The following is a 19920-nucleotide window of genomic DNA, read 5'->3' as shown; positions in this document are numbered from 1 at the left end:
TTCTGCTGAAAACAGCGTCAGTCCGGGTTAGTTCCATTCAAATCATGCAAGTTAGAGTCCAAAACAAGGGCAAAAGTGTTTGGAAAAGTAGATACATTGGAGACGTATCAACTCCCCCAAGCTGAAACCTTTGCTTGTCCTCAAGCAATTCAGTTGATAAACTGAAACTGATAAAGAAAAACTTCTACAAACTCTGTTTGCTCTTGTTGTTGTAAATATGTAAAGCCAGCATTCAAGTTTTCAGCAAAGATTATGAACTAACCATATTCACAATATCATTTAGGTCTCATGTTTACTCATATCAATGGCATAATCAACTAGTGAGCAATAATAATAAATCTCGGATGACAACACTTTCTCAAAACAATCATAATATGATATAACAAGATGGTATCTCGCTAGCCCTTCCTAAGACCACAAAACATAAATGCAGAGCACCCCTGAAGATCAAGGACTGACTGGAAATTGTAATTCATGGTAAAAGAGATCCCATCAAGTCATACTCAATGTAAACCAACAATAATACATGCAAATGACAGCGGTGCTCTCCAATTGGTGCTTTTTAATAAGAGGATGATGACTCGGCATAAAAGTAAATAGACAAGCCCTTCTCAGAGGGAAGCAGGGATTTGTAGAGGTGCCAGAGCTCGATTTTGAAATAGAGATGGATAATATTTTGAGCGGTATACTTTCATTGTCAACATAACAACCGAGAGATCTCGATATCTTCCATGCTACAGACATTATAGGCAGTTCCCAAGCAGAATGGTAAAGTTTATACTCCCCCACCACCAACAAGCATCAATCCATGGCTTGCCCGAAACAACGGGTGCCTCCAACTAACAACAATCCTGGGGGAGTTTTGTTTACAATTATTTTGATTTGATTTGAGCATGGGACTGGGCATCTCGGTGACCAGCCATTTTCTCGTGAGTGAGGAGCGGAGTCCACTCCTCTTGAGAATAACCCGCCTAGCATGGAAGATACAGACAACCCTAGTTGATACATGAGCTATTCGAGTATACAAAACAGAATTTCATTTTAAGGTTTAGAGTTTGGCACATACAAATTTACTTGGAACGGCAGGTAGATACCGCATATAGGAAGGTATGGTGGACTCATATGGAATAACTTTTGGGGTTTATGGAGTTGGATGCACAAGCAGTATTCCCGCTTAGTACAAGTGAAGGCTAGAAAGAGACTGGGAAGCGACCAGCTAGAGAGCGACAACAGTCATGAACATGCATTAAAATTAATGAACACTGAATGCAAGCATCAGTAGGATATAAATCACCATGAACATAAATATCATGGAGGCTATGTTGATTTTGTTTCAACTACATGCGTGAACATGTGCCAAGTCAAGCCACTCGAATCAGTCAAAGGAGGATACCACCCTATCATACCGCATGACAACCATTTTAATAGCATGTTGGCATGCAAGGTAAACCATTATAAACTCCTAGCAAATTAAGCATGGCATGAGCAACTATAATCTCTAATTGTCATTGCAAACATGTTTCATTCATAATAGGCTGAATCAGGAATGATGAACTAATCATATTTACAAAAACAAAGAGAGGTCGAGTTCATACCAGCTTTTCTCATCTCAATCAGTTCATCATATATCGTCATTATTGCCTTTCACTTGCACAAACGAACGTTGTGAATAATAGTAATAGTGCACGTGCATTGGACTAAGCTGGAATCTGCAAGCATTCAATTCAAGAGAGAAGACAAGGTAATATGGGATCTTTGTTAGATCAACAATAATGCATATGAGATCCACTCAACATTTTCATCGTGGTCTTCTCCTCTCGACCCCCAAAGAAAAGAAAGGAAATAAAACTATTTACACGAGAAAGCTCCCAACAAGCAAAAGAAGAACGAGAAATCTTTGGGGGTTTTCTTTTTATTATTACCACTACAAGCATGGAAAGTAAACTAGCTAAAAGCTACAACTAATTTTTTTGGTTTTCTTAAGGGTTTTTTAAACACACAAGAAGAAAGCTTAAAACGGAAAATAAACTACCATGGATGATACAATGAAAAAGTATGAGCACCGACAACTGGCATGAGTGTGTGAACATGAATGTAATGTTGGTGAGAGATATCTACTCCCCCAAGCTTAGGCTTTTGGCCTAAGTTGGTCTATGGCCACGGCTGGCCTGGTGGAAATCCAAAGTTGTAACTGGGGTCATACTGGGATGCAACAGTTATTGCCTCACGAGCTGCAGCTTGGAGGCGGGCTGCCTCCGTCCTCCTCTCGTACTTGTTCGCCTCCTCCCTGGTTATAACATATCTCCCTTTTGTCTGAAAATCAAAGAAAGCAGGAGCAGGGAGAGCAACATGGACGGTGCGTCGTTTGTCAAAGATTAGTCGGTACTGGAGGAACTGATCGTTCCTCTCAACAAACTGATGACGAACCATATCATTATAATATAGATAAGCAGGAGGCAACTCAATATCATCCCCGCGTATCGGTATATCAAGAAAGTTAGCTACATGAGTTGCATAAATTCCACCAAAAAAATCTCCAGTTAAACTATTAAGATGCAACCTACGTGCAAAAATAGCCCCCAAGTTTTATTGTTTATCTCCTAATACAGCACTCTTGAGAACACTAAGATCGGGAACACACATGTGACATGCCTCATCCTTACCATTAATGCATCTACCCATGAAGAGAGCAAAATAATGTATGGCAGGAAAATGAATGCTCCCTATGGTAGCTTGTGTTAATTCTCTAGATTCCCCCATAGTGATACTAGCAAGAAATTCTTTAAATTCAGATTTGTGAGGTTCACTAGCACTACCCCACTGCGGGAGTTTACAAGCAGTATTAAAACCTTCTAAGTCCATGGTATAAGATTTATCATAAAGATCAAATAGGACATTGTGAGAATTGCACAAGGATGTAAATTTAAACCTTCTCACAAATGAATCAGTTAAATAGAGGTATTGCCGGCACTTATCTGACATGAAGCTCTCAAGATCAGCGTTACACACATATGTGTCAAATTCTTCCTTGATGCCTGCCTGGACCATGAAATCCTCTGACGGCCATTCACAAGGCCGCACTTGAGCCTCCCTTGGTAGTTCATAATCTGACTCGCGTATTGCGGGCCTTGGGCCTTGCTTCCTTGAGGAACCACCTTGGTACATTTTCCCAAACATATTTCTTCCTCTGAAAAATTTCTGAAATTTTTTAGTGACTCAAAATAAAAGTGAACCAAACTCAACAAAATTGATAGCAACTACTCCTACAAGTGTCTAGAGGTTATATCATGCATTAAAACTACTTTTGACCACATAAATTTGGCATGCAAGCTCAGGAACAGGGTCACCTAGGCAGCAAAATTTTTGCAACAAATAAAGCACTAGAACAAAAACTAATTGGGCCATTCGAGGAGTCACATACCGAAGAACAATCCCCCAAAGTAGTTTTGTGAATGGAGCTTTGAGCAAAGAGATCGAAAATGGCAGCAAGATGAGCTAGAACACGGGTTTGAGCTGGTGGATGATTTTTTCTGGAGGAAGACGAAGTGTGTGGGTGCAAGAATAAGTGGAGGGGACCCACGTGGGGTTCACAAGGCAGGGGGTGCTCCCTCCACCCTCATGGGCACATGGTGAAGCCCCCTGGTGTGTTCTCAGTACAATAATTCTTAAATATTCTAGAAAAATTCATATTAAATTTTTAGGGCATTTGGAGAACTTTTATTTTCGGGGTATTTTTTATTGCAAGGATAATTCAGAAAACAGACAGGAAATACTATTTTTACTTTATTTAATTTAAATAATAGAAAGTAGAAAGAGGGTACGTAAAGTTGTGCTTTCTAACTTCATCCATCCCATGCCCATCAAAAGGAATCCACTAACAAGGTTGATCAAGTCCTGTTAACAAACTAATTCCGAATTGCATGAAACCGGAGAAATTTCGAATAACACTAGGTTACCTCAACGGGGATATGCACATCCCCAACAATAAGAATTTCATATTTCTTCTTGACAATAGGAAGAGGAAATTCAAAGCCTCCAATAGTAATTGTTGAGATTTTTCCAATAGAATTGATACTATGGACTTGAGGTTGTTTCCTCGGAAAGTGTACCGTATGCTCATTACCATTAACATGAAAAGTGACATTGCCTTTGTTGCAATAAATAACAGCCCGTGCAGTATTCAAAAAGGGTCTGCCAAGGATAATCGACATACTATCATCCTCGGGAATATCAAGAATAACAAAGTCCGTTAAAATAGTAACGTTTGCAACCACAACAGGCACATCCTCACAAATATCGACAGGTATGGCAGTTGATTTATCAGCCATTTGCAAAGATATTTCAGTAGGTGTCAACTTATTTAAATCAAGTCTACAATATAAAGAGAGAGGCATAACACTAACACTAGCTCCAAGATCACATAAAGCAGTTTTAACATAGTTTCTTTTAATGGAGCATGGTATAGTTGGTACTCCGGGATATCCTAGTTTCTTAGGTATTCCACCCTTAAAAGTATAATTAGCAAGCATGGTGGAAATTTCAGCTTCCGGTATCTTTCTTTTATTAGTAACAATATTTTTCATGTACTTAGCATAAGGATTCATTTTAAGCATATCAGTCAAACGCATACGCAAAAAGATAGGTCAATCATTTCAGCAAAACGCTCAAAATCCTCATAATCCTTTTTCTTGGATGGTTTAGGAGGAAAAGTCATGGGTTTCTGGACCCATGGTTCTCTTTCCTTATCGTGCTTCCTAGCAACAAAGTCTCTCTTATCATAACGTTGATTCTTTGATTGTGGGTTATCAAGATCAACAACATGTTCAATCTCTACACCATTGTCATTGCTAGGTTGAGCATCAACATGAACATCATCATTAACATTATCACAAGGTTCATGTTCATTACCATATTGTGTTTCAGCATCAGAAATAGAAATATCATTGGGATTCTCAGGTGTGTCAACAACAGGTTCACTAGAAGCATGTAAAGTCCTATCATTTTTCTTCTTCTTCTTCTTAGAAGAACTAGGTGCATCAACATTAGTTCTCTGAGAATCTTGCTCAATTCTCTTAGGATGGCCCTCAGGATACAAAGGTTCCTGAGTCATTTTACCCCCTCTAGTCATAACTCTAACAACATTATCATTTTTCTTATTATTTAATTCATTGAGCAAATCATTCTGAGCCTTAAGTACTTGTTCTACTTGAGTGGTAACCATAGAAGCATGTTTACTAATAAGTTTAAGTTCACCTTTAACTCTAGACATATAATAACTCAAGTGTTCAATAATATAAGCATTGCATTTCAATTGTCTACCAACATAAGCATTGTAGTTTTCTTGTTTAACAATAAAATTATCAAACTCATCTAAGCATTGGCTAGCAGACTTATTACGAGGAATATCACCTTCATCAAATCTATAGGGAGAATTTACCTTTACTACCCATGTCGGGTTATCAAGACCATGTATTTCTTCAATAGGTGGTAAATTCTTAACATCTTCAGCTTTAATACCTTTTCTTTCATAGATTTCTTTGCCTCTTGCATATTTTCAGGACTGAGAAATAGAATACCCCTTTTCTCCGGAGTTGGATTAGGAGGTGGTTCAGGAAGTGTCCAATCATTTTCATTACTCAACATATTATTCAATAGCAATTCAGCTTGATCAACAGTTCTTTCCTTGAAAACACAACCAGCACAACTATCCAGGTGGTCTCTGGAAGCATCGGTTAGTCCATTATAAAAGATATCAAGTATTTCATTTTTCTTGAGAGGATGATCAGGCAAAGCATTAAGCAATTGGAGAAGCCTCCCCCAAGCTTGTGGGAGACTCTCTTCTTCAATTTGCACAAAAATATATATTTCCCTTAAAGCAGCTTGTTTCTTATGAGCGGGGAAATATTTAGCAGAGAAGTAATAAATCATATCCTAGGGACTACGCACACAACCAGGATCAAGAGAATTAAACCATGTTTTAGCATCACCCTTTAATGAGAACAGAAATAACTTAAGGATAAAGTAAGAGCGATTTTTCTCATCATTAGTGAACGGGGTGGCTATATCATTTAATTTAGTAAGATGAGCCACAACAGTTTCAGATTCATAGCCATAAAAAGGATCAGATTCAACCAAAGTAATTAACTCAGGATCAGTAGAGAAATCATAATCCTTATCGGAAATAAAGATAGGTGAAGTAGCAAAAGCAGGGTCATATTTCATTCTAGCATTCAAAGACTTTTCTTTAAGCTTAGCTAATAATTTCTTAAGATCAGATCTATCATTGCAAGCTAAGAAGTCTCTAGTAGTTTCTTCATCCATAACATAACCCTCAGGCACAACAGGCAATTCATATCTAGGGGAGAATCTTCATCATCACTTTCATCAATATTATCAGTTTCAATAATTTCATTCTCTCTAACCCTAGCAAGTTGTTCATCAAGAAATTCACCTAGTGGCACAGTATTATCAAGCATAGAAGTAGTTTCATCATAAGTATCATGCAAAGCAGAAGTGGCATCATCAATAACATGCGACATATCAGAATGAATAGCAGGAGTAGGTGTCGCAAGTTTACTCAAAACAGAAGGTGAATCAAGTGCAGAGCTAGATGGTGGTTCCTTACCTCCCCTCGTAGTTGAGGGAAAAATCTTGGTTATTTTGTCTTTCAAGTTCTTCATAGCGATCAGCAGATATAAATCCCAAGTGACTCAAAGAATAGAGCTATGCTCCCCGGCAACGGTGCTAGAAAATAGTCTTGATAACCCACAAGTATAGGGGATCACAACAGTTTTTGAGGGTAGAGTATTCAACCCAAATTTATTAATTCGACACAAGGGGAGCCAAAGAATATTCTCAAGTATTAATAGTTGAGTTGTCAATTCAACCGCACCTGAAAGACTTAATATCTGCAGCAAAGTATTTAGTAGCAAAGTAATATGATAGTAGCAGTAATGATAGCAGAAGTAACGGTAGCAGTTTTATAGCAAGCGTAACAGTGGCAACGGAAAAGTAACTAAGCAAAGATCAATATATGAAAAGCTCGTAGGCAATGGATCAGTGATGGATAATTATGTCAGATGCGATTCCTCATGCAACAGTTATAACATAGGGTGACACAGAACTAGCTCCAGTTCATCAATGTAATGTAGGCATGTATTCTGAATATAGTCATACGTGCTTATGGAAAAGAACTTGCATGACATCTTTTGTCCTACCCTCCCGTGGCAGCGGGGTCCTATTGGAAACGAAGGGATATTAAGGCCTCCTTTTAATAGAGTACTGGACCAAAGCATTAACACTTAGTGAATACATGAACTCCTCAAACTATGGTCATCACCGGTAAGTATCCCGATTATTGTCACTTCGGGATTAACGGATCATAACACATAATAGGTGACTATAGACTTGCAAGATAGGATCAAGAACTCACATATATTCATGAAAACATAATAGGTTCAGATTTGAAATCATGGCACTCGGGCCCTAGTGACAAGCATTAAGCATAGCAAAGTCATAGCAACATCAATCTCAGAACATAATGGATACTAGGGATCAAACCCTAACAAAACTAACTCGATTACATGATAAATCTCATCCAACCCATCACCATCCAGCAAGCCTACGATGGAATTACTCACGCACGACGGTGAGCATCATGAAATTGGTGATGGAGGCAGGTTGATGATGATGATGGCAACGGATTCCCCTCTCCGGAGCCCCGAATGGACTCCAGATCAGCCCTCCCAAGAGAGATTAGGGCTTGGCGGCGGCTCCGTATCGTAAAATGCGATGAATCCTTCTCTCTGCTTTTTTCTCCCCGAATGTGAATATATGGAGTTGGAGTTGAGGTCGGTGGAGCACCAGGGGGGCCACGAGGTAGGGGCGCACCCAGGGGGTAGGCGGGCCCCCCACCCTCGTGGACAGGGTGTGGGCCCCCTGGCCTTGATTCTTTCACCATTATTTTTTATATATTCCAAAAATATTCTCCGTTGATTTTTAGGTCATTCCAAGAACTTTTATTTCTGCACAAAAATAACACCATGGCAATTCTGCTGAAAACAGCGTTGGTCCGGGTTAGTTCCATTCAAATCATGCAAGTTAGAGTCCAAAGCAAGGGCAAAAGTGTTTGGAAAAGTAGATGCATTGGAGACGTATCATGCATCGACGATGCCCTCACCATCCACGTCCACCTCAAACTCATGATCATCGAAATGCATCTCATTGGTTTGAGACCAATGAGAATTGTTGGAGCCAACACCCATAGTTGACATATATGCCTCATTATTGAAACTACAAGGTATATACAATGAAGCAAATAAGCTATCCATATGTAACGCCCTCGATGCGGCTATATCTCCCACGTGTCGAAGCACGACTTAGAGGCATAACCGCATTGAAAGCAATGTCGCAAGTGAGGTAATCTTCACACAACCCATGTAATACATAAGGGAAAAGGATACATAGTTGGCTTACAATCGCCACTTCACACAATACAAGAATAAAGCATTACATCATCCAGATACAAACAAGGTCCGACTACGGAACCAAAATAAAAGAAGACTACCCCAACTGCTACACAGATCCCCGATCGTCCCAACTGGGCTCCACTACTGATCAACTGGAAACGGAACAACACAAAGAAACGAGGTCTTCATCGAGCTCCTCCTTGAGCTTGATTGCGTCATCTGCACGGTTCAACGGCACCTGCAAACTAGTTTTGGAAGTATCTGTGAGTCACGGTGATTCAGCAATCTCACACCCTCGCGATCAAGACTATTTAAGCTTATAGGAAGGGTAAAAGGTATGAGGTGGAACTACAGCAAGCGACTAGCATATATGGTGGCTAACATACGCAAATGAGAGCGAGAAGAGAAGGCAAAGCACGGTCGAGAAACTATGATCAAGAAGTGATCCTAGAACAACCTACGTCAAGCATAACTCCAACACCGTGTTCACTTCCCGGACTCCGCCGAGAAGAGACCATCACGGTTACACACGCGGTTGATGTATTTTAATTAAGATCAACTTCAGGTTTTCTACAACCGGACATTAACAAATTCCCATCTGCCCATAACTGCGGGCACGGCTTTCGAAAGTTCAAATCCCTGCAGGGGTGTCCCAACTTAGCCCATCACAAGCTCTCACGGTCAACGAAGGATATTCCTTCTAGCGGGAAGACCCGATCAGGCTCAGAATCCCGATTACAAGACATTTCGACAATGGTAAAACAAGACCAGCAAAGCCACCCAGATGTGCCGACAAATCCCGATAGGAGCTGCACATATCTCGTTCTTAGGGCACACCGGATGAGCAAGACGTCGGGTGGGCCAGCCCAGAGTTGCCCCTGGTAGCTCCGGACATCGCTCAGTTGGACCAACACTTAGAGAAGCACTGGCTCGGGGGGTTAAAATAAAGATGACCTTGAGTCTGCAGAACCCAAGGGAAAGAAAAGGCTAGGTGGCGAATGGTAAAACCAATGTTGGGCATTGCTGGAGGAGTTTTATTCAAGGCGAACTGTCAAGGGGTTCCCATTATAACCCAACCGCGTAAGGAACGCAAAATCCGGGAACATAACACCGATATGACGGAAACTAGGGCGGCAAGAGTGGAACAAAACACCAAGCATAAGGCCGAGCCTTCCACCCTTAACCAAGTATATAGATGCATTAATTAAATAAGAGATATTGTGATATCCCAACAAAATATCCATGTTCCAATCATGGAACAAACTTCATCTTCACCTGCAACTAACAACGCTATAAGAGGGGCTGAGCAAAGCGGTAACATAGCCAAACAACGGTTTGCTAGGACAAGGTGGGTTAGAGGCTTGGCTTAACAATATGGGAGGCATGATATAGCAAGTGGTAGGTATCGCAGCATAGGCATAGCAAAAGAGCGAGCATCTATCAAGCAAAGATAGAAGTGATTTCAAGGGTATGGTCATCTTGCCTGACATCCCACAAGGAAGAAGAACGAGTCCATGAAGAAGATAAACAGACAAAGTCGAACGAATCCTCACAACACGACGTTATCGAAACCAACCCGAAGAAGCAACACCGGAAAGAAGCAAACAACATAGTAAACAACCACCACATAAACATGGCATGATGTGCAAACAAGTATGATGCATGTCCGGCTTAAATATGCATGGCATGGCAAAGTGCACAAACAATACTACAAATTAAGTGGATCTCAATATGCAACGAGTTGCATATTGACGGAACACCACATGACTTATTTAGTTCTCTCTCGGTTATGTACCCAACAATATTAAATGTTATTAAGCATGGCAAGAGGTGAAGCATAAAAGAAACTATCTAACTAAGCAATTTAAATGGGGCCGGATATAACAAACAACAAATCCGGTAAAACCCCATATGCATTTATCAATTTGGTGCAACAACAATTTTAAACATTTAAATGTTGTTATCATGATGCGGATGTCATGTTCAAGCTTATGCATTTTTTTATTAAAAATTGACAAGAGCATTATAAAACATTTGTCACCGTGGTGGAAAGGAAAAAGGGTGCCACGGCAACGATAACAAAAATGGTGCCACGGCAACGTTCCGGTTCCGGTAACTCGATTGAGATACCGATGCAAAGGAGAAGTTTGCGGATGCGTGCAAAAGATGGTGGGGCGCTCCCGGATTCTGGGTGTCCCACGAGTCGAAGGCATGGAAGCGAGAGACACTCCGGACACGGTGCAGACAAAGGGTGCATCTCATACGACACAAGCATTCGTTCTCAGACGATCGTCCCGGGGTTATACCTTTGAAGCGTGCGTTTTCGAAGTGTATCGAGTCGGCGTAGAGGAAGTAGTGGAAGTAAACGTTCTCGGACGTCGAGGGAAGTAGTGTTTCACGCGACGGTAGTCGAAGTAGTCGTCCTATCGTTCATCGGCGATCATCGGAGCGGTAGTGGAAGTAGAGGTACATGACGACGGTAGAGATACTCGCAACGGTAGTGGTACACGTTTTTGTAGAAGGACTTGACGAATCCGAGTCACTTGGGGTCGACGGTAGACGTTCACGTTTCGAGGAGGAAGTAGAGGTTCTCGCGATCTCGGCGACGGTAGTTGTTCATGGCGCTTGTGACTCGCGGTTCTTCGGGCAACGGTAGTCGTACACTTTCGTAGATGTTCAAGGCCGTCAGTAGGGGAGCTCGCGGTATTGCGATGATAGTGGTACAAGGTCGTCGGGGTACTTGCTGGTCCGGTCTTGACGGTCTTGTTTTTGCGACGGTAATCATTCACGTTCCGTGGAATTTCGAGTCACCGGTAAAGGATCTTGGCGGTCCAGAGGGGGTACTTGTCGGATCCACAACACTATGACCGTTCGTGGCAGAGGAGCTTGATGTTCACGGGTCTCCCAAAGGCGTCGTGGTACTTGGCGACATCAGATACGTAGAGGTACTTGGCGGTTTTGTGTAGACGGACTTGCGGTGGTCTTGGACCGGGTGAACTTGGCGTATCCGGCAGCGGAAAGCACACAACCCGCAGTCGGTAGAGTTTGCGGGCACCCAGAGGAAGGTCGGTGAGGACTTGGCGGGGCAGAGCGCTACAACAAAGCCAGCAGGGTCCTCGGGCCACGCGAGGGAGAGGAGCGGCGCAAGGCGACACTGGGTGACTGCGGGCATGCCCCAGCGGCCTCGGTCGCCGGCAGTAGAGGGGCGAGGCGAGCGGTGGCCTCCTGCGGACGCGTACGGCGGCGATGCAGAAGGACAGCGGCAGCAGGGCGCGAAGGAGCTTGGGGATGTCGATCTGGTCACCTCCGAGGCTTGGGCGCGCCAGAGCTTCGAGCTGTAGGCGGCGGACGGCATCTGTGGCTGCTCCCGGAGCTGCTGGAGGTGAAGTGGCAGGAGGCACGGCAGCGCTTGACTCTGGCGGGATCGAGGGAGGAGCGGGTGGCAGCCTCTAGGCGCGCGGCTATGCAGGCTCCAGGCGGATGAGACGGACGGCAGCGGCCCGCTGGTCGCCGGCAGGGGCGGCTGGAGTCGAGGAAGCAGGAGGCCGAGGCACGGGTGAGGAAGATGGACGCGGCCGGTGCGCGCGACGGTGGTGCACGGCGCATGGGAGAGGGAGGAGGGCAGCAGAGGGAGGTGGCAGTGTAGATTCGCACGGTGGGGAGGCGAAGGTGCCAGCAGCGGGGTGGTTCGGCGCTCGAGTGGCACACCCCTTCTCTCTCTGGCGGCGGAACGAGGAAGAGAGGGATTGGGACGAGGGAGAGATCGAGAGGAGAGAGGAGTCTGGTTGCGCGGGACCCTGGCGGCGCAAGGGGAAACGAGGGAGAGGGGAGTCGGGCTCCCTGGAGTCTAGGGTTGGGTTAGGTTAGGTGGGCTTAGGGAAGATGGGCCAAAGCGGTAGAGGGCGCTGGTTGTAGGGGCCCAAGTGGGCTACGGGGATGGACGGCCTAGCTGGATCTCTCCCTCCGTTTTCTATTACTCATAAGAAGAAAAAACATATGAGATAAAAGAAAAGAACGGAGGAGTAGCAAAGGAGTTTGATAGGGAGAAAAGTCTTTCCAGACTCACAAAAATATGCTTAATCCCAGAAAATAGAAGTTAGCACGAATGCAAGATTTAAATTCAAACTCATTTGAATTAAATTCAAATGATTTGAATAGGAAGTGAGGGTTGGGAAGGTCCAAAAATGTTCGGATTTTTGGTGGAGCTCCGGAAAATGGAGAAAGGGTAAATAGCAAAGTTAGAGGCCAAGAGTCATGATAACAAAGGCATTGGGGTTTTGCAAGTGTGTTATGGTAATTCCACAAGAATGGAAATATTTATAATAGCTCCCTAATATCGGGAGGATATGTTATAAAGAGAAGTCACCCTGTGAATTCCCTCGATTTAAAAGGACCGAAGATCCATGCAATTTATTTAGTGAGTTTTAAAACGGGTTGCATGATGACATGATGCAATGCACATGATGCAAAGATGAAATGCAACGGACCAAACAAAAACACACAACGAAACCCGGAAACCCTGGAAGGCATCTGAAGCTCCGGTCTTGGGGCGTCACACCATATGTATGCATTCAAACAACAACAACAAAAAGTTGGCGAAATTTTACCTTGTGGGCATTTCATCGAATACCATGTGCGTGTCAGCCGCCGACTCAACAAGTGAGCTCACTGGTGCATCGGTCACCGCCGCATCCGTCGCACGCCATGCAAGCTTCTTCCTCGACGTCCTAGAGGAGCCGTCCGTCGCCTTGTTCTTCTTCATGGATACTTTGCCCTTCTTCGTCTGCGCCACATTTGGGAGCTTCAAGAGGGGGGCACGAGGCTTCATGGCGGGCGCTGGCGCGACGCAACATGGCGCCAAGGTCGTCTGTGGCGGCATGAAAAGGCCGCACGCGATGCCAGTGCTTGGAGGAGCACTGGCAGAGGCGAAGCCAAAGCTCCCTGCGGTAGTGTTTGCGGCGGCGGCGGCGCCGGTGGAGCGGTCGTGGGTGTAGGAAGGGGTGAGGGGGGTGCCGACGCGTCCGTCCATCGGCCAATTCGCCGCCGCGGGCGCGGGCAGGGCGAAAGTGGCGCAGCGAAGAGGGTGTGGCACAAGCGCTCGAGTGTGCGGCACGCGGAAGCGGGCGCAGCAAATTAACGGTGCGCGATGGTGTTTCGAACCGCGCACTGAACTCTTTATGTCGTGCGTGCGGTTATTGCTCCTCCGTTGGAGCTCGCTGAGCGGTTACGCACGCGCTAAAAACCAAAAATATCCGGCGCGGCGCTTATATAGCGCGGCTGTTAGTGTCTGAGTCTTTTCACTGGTCTCTCGTCAGGTTGGAGGATCAGATTTACAGAGTGGAGTTCCCTAGGAGGGAGGACCTTCACCACCTGCTAAAGTGGGGACTCAATAAAGTGCCCGGGATTAAGTGCATTCTTGAGTTTGATGAGTGCAAAAAACCTGAGCCGATGGGGATACCGCTAGAAAAGGCTTGGGTCAAGCTCTCAGGAGTTCCAGAGACTCTTCTTAATGACTATCTTATTGTTGCGAGTCTTGGCTCTCTGTTAGGTAAAATAGAGAAGGTGGACATGCCATTCACACGCCTACATGGAGAGGCGAGGCTACTTGTTGGTGTTGTGAATGCGGATTATATTCCAGACTTCGTGTCGTGGACTTATGATGGGGTGTCTTATGACCTCGATATTGTGGTTGAGGTTCAGTAGGCAAATAATAATTCTGGGACTATTGATGTTGATATGACTGACGGTGGAGATGGTAGTGGTGATGGTGGTGGTGGCCAGGGATGGAAGGCAATCCCGGCGATCACAGTGGATAGGACAAACCTGCTAGAAAACCCACACATTCGACTGAGTTGAAGACTGACAAGGGGTCGGCGCCCCCAACCACTTCGGCGGCATCTCTTCGGTTTGGTTCATTTTGGGCGGTGTCCGCACCGAGCCGTCTTTGGGGTGACCGCGTGGAGATAGAGGACTCTGATGATGATCTTCCAGCATAGGAGGTGGTGGTGGAGGAGCACCGATAGATGGTGGATGAGGTTTCACCGCAGCTGACGCCGTATCGCCGCCCAGCCACCCCCATGGTGATAGAGGTGTCTATGGCGGTGGTGGCAGTGAAGGGTCGACCGACAACGACCTCTCCATCTCCTATAGTGGAGGGTTCTAGCCATCCATCTCGCTCTCCGGCGTCATGTTCGATCAGTTCGACACAGGTGGTGACCAGATCTGGCGGTGATGATAGCAGATCGACAGGGATCCGTACTTCGGGCGTCGCGGTTATTGGTACCGCGGTGGAGCAGTCTGGGAGGCCAGTGTCTCCCATCACTTCTGACTTAGTCGGGCATACGGCAGGTGGCCACAGCCCGGCTGGAGTCGCTCGGGAGGACGTCATCACTTTTGGACGTCATCGCTTTGGGAGGTATTCCGGACAGACGGTTCAGTCACCGGATCTAGGGTCAACCGGACATGGATGACATACAGATGGGGCGAGCCATGAGGGCCGCCAAGCTTCGAGACATCGAAGTTCAGACAGGTATGTCAGTTAATACAAGTTGTTCAATTCTGCACTTTTCTGAGCATGATATTATTGACAAAGCCAACAACCTAGGGATCTCTCGTGGTAGTAATGACAAAGAAATCGCAAAATCAATTAATGATCTGCTAGATTTAGAGACAGATAGAGTTGTGGATTTAATACGACATCTAGCAGCGGTAAAACCCATGAATGAAGCAGAAATCAATGATCTTGGAGTAACTGCGCTTCAGAGTCTCTGTGAGGATTTGGTCCCCACGGAGGGCTTAGAGGCGGCGGCGGAGGAGGATATGGTTCCAGAGGGATATGTGGCCCCTTTGCAGCCAGAGGCCACTCCTGACACCGATGCTCAACCTATTCAGGAGATGAAGGATAAACCAAGAAAAACCTGGAAGAGGAAGGTTTATCCTACATCGGCGGCGCGTCAGAGTGCGAGAGTTAAACAAAAGAAAAAAATTCCATGATGAAATATGAAAGGGATATTATGGAATAGCAGAGGTCTAGTGGACTTGGCTAAAAGGAGATTCCTTAGCGATACATCAGTAGAACAAAAATTATATTTTATGGCTTTATTGGAGACGGGTAGAGATAATTTCACCTCCCAGTTTCTCAACACCGTTTTAGGGGGGGTTGATTTTGACTGGCATTGTTTACCTCCAAGAGGGAGAACCGGAGTGATACTACTTGGGGTGAAATGCGAAACTTTAGAGGTGCTGCAGCAGAGCGTCCCTCCAGGAGTGGCGTCCCTCCTTGCCGCCATCGCGGTCGTCGTCGTCCCGTTGTGGCCCCAGCTGCAGCCCTCCACAGCCGGAGGGGGCCACAACAGTAGGGTAGCGCCGAGCTTGGCCCTGCCCGTCCTCGACGTGCATCGTCCAAGACCCAGGCCAGACCGCGGGCACGGCTCTCCCCTGGTCAGAGTCTGAGGACGGCATGCCACTCTACGCCGAGTGGGAGGAGCGAGGAGATGGCGGAGACCAGTCTTCAACTCTGTCGACGTGGATCAGCAAGTCGTGGCGCTTGACCCACGGTGGCGGTGCCACCTCCCTGCTCGGTGGCGAGTATCCGAGCATGGCCTCGACGCGGCCCATGCCACAGGGTGCCCTCCACAGCGTGTGGTTTGGTAGGGATGTGGGCAACATCCCAGACCCAAACCCAGCATGCAAACGTCTTCGTGTGGCCGCGCTCGTGTGTACGGCTGTCTAGCCTGTCGATGATGCAGCGCTTGCCGAGCACCTTCTCCGCCCCCGCAGCGACCAGAGCTGCATCGGCATCTTCTCGATAACGACCCAGACGTGCAACATGAAGTCTTGGAAGATGACATGGTCGTCCTCATGCCACGGCTTGATGGCGAAGGGGGTGCCGTCGACGGTGAGCACGCCGAGCCACACCGCATTGTCCCGGTGCGCCGAGAGCTCGAAGTGCACTAGGAAATCTTCAGGGTCGTGACAGGTCACGCATAGCAGGTGGGGCAGGGTGTGGAGCTGCGCGTCGATGGCGCGACCCATCGACATCGGGCTAGCGGCATGCTGCTTTGTCGTGGCGGTGAGCAGCACGATGTGGCGGCGCAGCAGGGCGGTCTGGTGCTCCATGGCAGGCGACTCGATGATGATGTGGCTGGAACGCGGTCGGCGCGACGGGTTGACGTGGTGCGTGGGCGGGATGGCGGGAGTGGGGAGGGAGGAGGGGAAGCGCAGGCGCTCACGGACAGGGCCTCTCTCGATAGCCGGCCCGAGCCTCTCCTTGTCCGAGCCGCCCCTGCGAATATTTTTTGGATTCTTGGGGCACTCTCTCGCGAAATGGTCGGGGAGCTTGCACTTGATGCAGTGGAGCGGATCTCTGCAATCTACCCTGCGGTGACGAGGGCTGAGGCATCGGAGGCAGAGGCCTTTGAAACGGCTTAAGAAGGCCCTCCGGCTGGCCTCAGCATTGAAGGCGGCGCGCCGGCTATACCGCAGCGGCGCGCGGCGCCCGCCTCGAACCGAAGGGGATCTGCTGGCGTGCCTGGCTTTGCAGGACCGGACCTCGGTCCATCCATCCATGTCACCCGAAGAGGAAAGCTGCGCCCGAGGTGATGGCATAACAACGATGGACTTTAGGCGGGGGTTACCAAAAAGGGGAGGCGCTGTAGGATCCGGCGTGTCGAAGGCCGTCGCGGAGCCGGAGCACTCCCCCTGGAGCAGGATGCGCGGCGGGGAAACCGGGTAGGCCGTTGGCGAGGGCGGTGGGGAGATCAATGCTCTGGGCCTTCAAAGAACCAGCGGATCTGGCCAGGAGCGGCACCGACGCGGGCTGTCCCCATCCCTCGCTGTCCCTCGAGCACGAGCTCGAGGGTGAGCGCGAGCGACCGCCGTGCGAGCGCCCCATGGAGGGAGGGGGAAGGCTTTGGGGTGGCCGCCGCGGCGGGAGCGGCGCGCGGCGCGGGGAGGGAGCTCGACGGAGGGCTCAGCTCTCGCGCGGCCCGTCCGCAGCTAGGCATTTAACAACCCCGGATTGTTCTGTTTTGGGAGAGCTAAAGAAGAACAAGACAATTACAATAACTTGTTTGGTTGTGAAATGGGATCCTTACCTTTTGGTTATCTCGAGATCCCAATTCATCATAGACGGTTAACAAACAAAGAATGAAAATGTATAGAAGATAGATTTGAAAAAAGATTAAGCTACTGGAAGGGCAAGCTAATGTCTTACGAAGGACGACTGGTGTTGATTAACTCGATTTTGACGAGTTTGCCGATGTTCCTCCTTTCTTTCTTTGAAGTACCGGTGGGGGTACGAAAAATATTAGACTTTTACAGATCCCGATTCTTCTGGCAAAGCGATGAGGCCAAGAAGAAATACAGACTGTCTAGATGGGATATCATGTGTAGACCAAAAGACCAGGGTGGGTTAGGGATCGAGAATTTAGAGGTAAAGAATAGATGTTTGCTTAGCAAATGGCTATACAGACTATCTACGGAGACCGAAGGCATGTGGATACAGATCTTGCGGAATAAATACTTAAATAATAAGACTTTGGCCCAGGTGAACGCAAGGCCAACTGACTCACCGTTTTGGAAAGGGTTAATGAAGACAAAAGTAACTTTCTTCCAGCGTGTGAAGTTCCTAATTGGTAGTGGTACCTCTACTAGATTCTGGGAGGACACATGGCTAGGGGAGACGCCTCTGGCTTTACAATACCCTTCTCTATATAATATTGTGCAACATAAGGAGGATTATGTCGCCATAGTATTAAATCCAGTACCACTTAACATCCAATTTAGGAGATCTCTTGTAGGGGAAAGTTGGAATGCTTGGTTACACCTGATTCGTAGGTTGATGGATGTTCAACTTTCAGACCAGGCGGATAAAATTAGTTGGAAGTTAACCACAAATGGGTTATTCTCTGTGAAATCCATGTATTTGGACTTAATTGACTCCGGGCCATTGTCGAGGTCTTTGCACATATGGAAGATTAAAGTTCCACTCCGCATCAAGATCTTTATGTGGTTCATCCATAAAGAAGTCATATTGACCAAAGATAATTTGATGAAAAGGAATTGGGTTGGTAACCCCAGGTGCTGTTTTTGTGATCAAAATGAAACGATTAAACACCTTTTTCTCGAGTGTCCACTTGCAAAATTGTTATGGCGATCTATTCATATAGCTTTTAACATCCAACCTCCAATGAGCATAAACACATTATTTGAGACGTGGCTTAATAGAGTAGACATACACATGGCTAAACATATTCAGATAGGGATATGTGCTTTATTATGAGCTATATGGAACACTAGAAATGATATGATTTTCAATGGTACACCATTCACCAATTTTTTGCAGGTTATCTACAAAGCTACAACCTGGATCCAAATATGGTCGTTACTCACCCATGCGGACTAAGGGGGCCTATGGTTATTGGATGCAACCGTTGGAAGACGGTAGCACAGGCTATCTTCAGCTGATTTGGATGACGAGTTAATAAGAGGCTAGGTATGTAGGCATCGTAACCTGTTCTTTATCGCCGGATGTGGCGATTTATTGCCGGATGTGGCGCTTTGCATACTTATTTTATCCCTTTTTCTCGAATTTTGAGCTTACTTGAATGTTAAGACTCTGTTTCAATTTTTAATAATATGGCTGCATGCATCGACTGATGCAGAGATCATAGGTATTCCTCCTTTTAAAAAATACTAGAAAAAAACCCGTGCGTTGCAACGGGAAAGAAAATAACACACGTTCTTAACCCAATAACCATGACTCAAGACCTTAATAGGCCCGCGTCTTTTAGTTTCACATGGCATCACATTTGTATTTCCTCTGTACTCACACACTCGCTCAAAAAAAAAAGCTCGTGCATTGCAACGAGAAAGAAAATAACACACACTCTTAACCCAATAACCATGACTGAAGACATTAATAGGCCCACGTCTTTTAGTTTCACATAGCATCACATTTGTGTTGCCGACAGTGACCTCTGTCCTCACACAATGACAACACGTTTGAATGTGGTTAGTCTTAATGTCTCTCTGTTTTGCGCGCGCGCACGTGCGCACACTCGCTTGGAATAAGATAAAAAAGTATGTTGTTTTTTCCCGCAAGGTTTTTCATAGTTGTGTATGCATGGTTCTCGATGATTTTTTCTCTCACTCTGGTTTTAATAGATGTTTATTTGCAATTCGAATCACCGACGATACAAAAAAAAACGGACTGTACACTATATTTTAAGTTTGCACCAAAAATTATATTTTAGAATTATTTAACAGCTAAAAATAACTTCATATTTAGATTCTACATATTTTTCTAATCAAGTTTCATATATAACATGTTAAAATCTAAGTTACGGTTTAAAAAATATGAATAATCTTATTTTACATAAACTGTAGATTGATTAACCGAAACGTTAAGGGGTTTTCTGTTAAAACTAAAAAAAATGTTTCAGCTGACTTA

General features: G+C 45.9%; 2 pseudogenes; one reads left to right on the top strand and one right to left on the bottom strand.

Moving 5' to 3' along the window:
• Positions 1-13916: 13916 nt before the first annotated feature.
• LOC147984922 (uncharacterized) lies at positions 13917-15461 on the top strand (annotated as a pseudogene).
• Positions 15462-15978: 517 nt separating this feature from the next.
• LOC147984921 (uncharacterized) lies at positions 15979-17473 on the bottom strand (annotated as a pseudogene).
• Positions 17474-19920: the final 2447 nt, after the last annotated feature.

This window comes from Triticum urartu, chromosome 2A (assembly GCF_056163025.1).
Source record: "Triticum urartu cultivar PI428250 chromosome 2A, HENAU_Tu73, whole genome shotgun sequence".
Taxonomy (NCBI): Eukaryota; Viridiplantae; Streptophyta; class Magnoliopsida; order Poales; family Poaceae; genus Triticum; species Triticum urartu.
The sequence above is the reverse complement of the archived record's forward strand: the minus strand, read 5'-3'. Positions and strand labels throughout refer to the sequence as shown.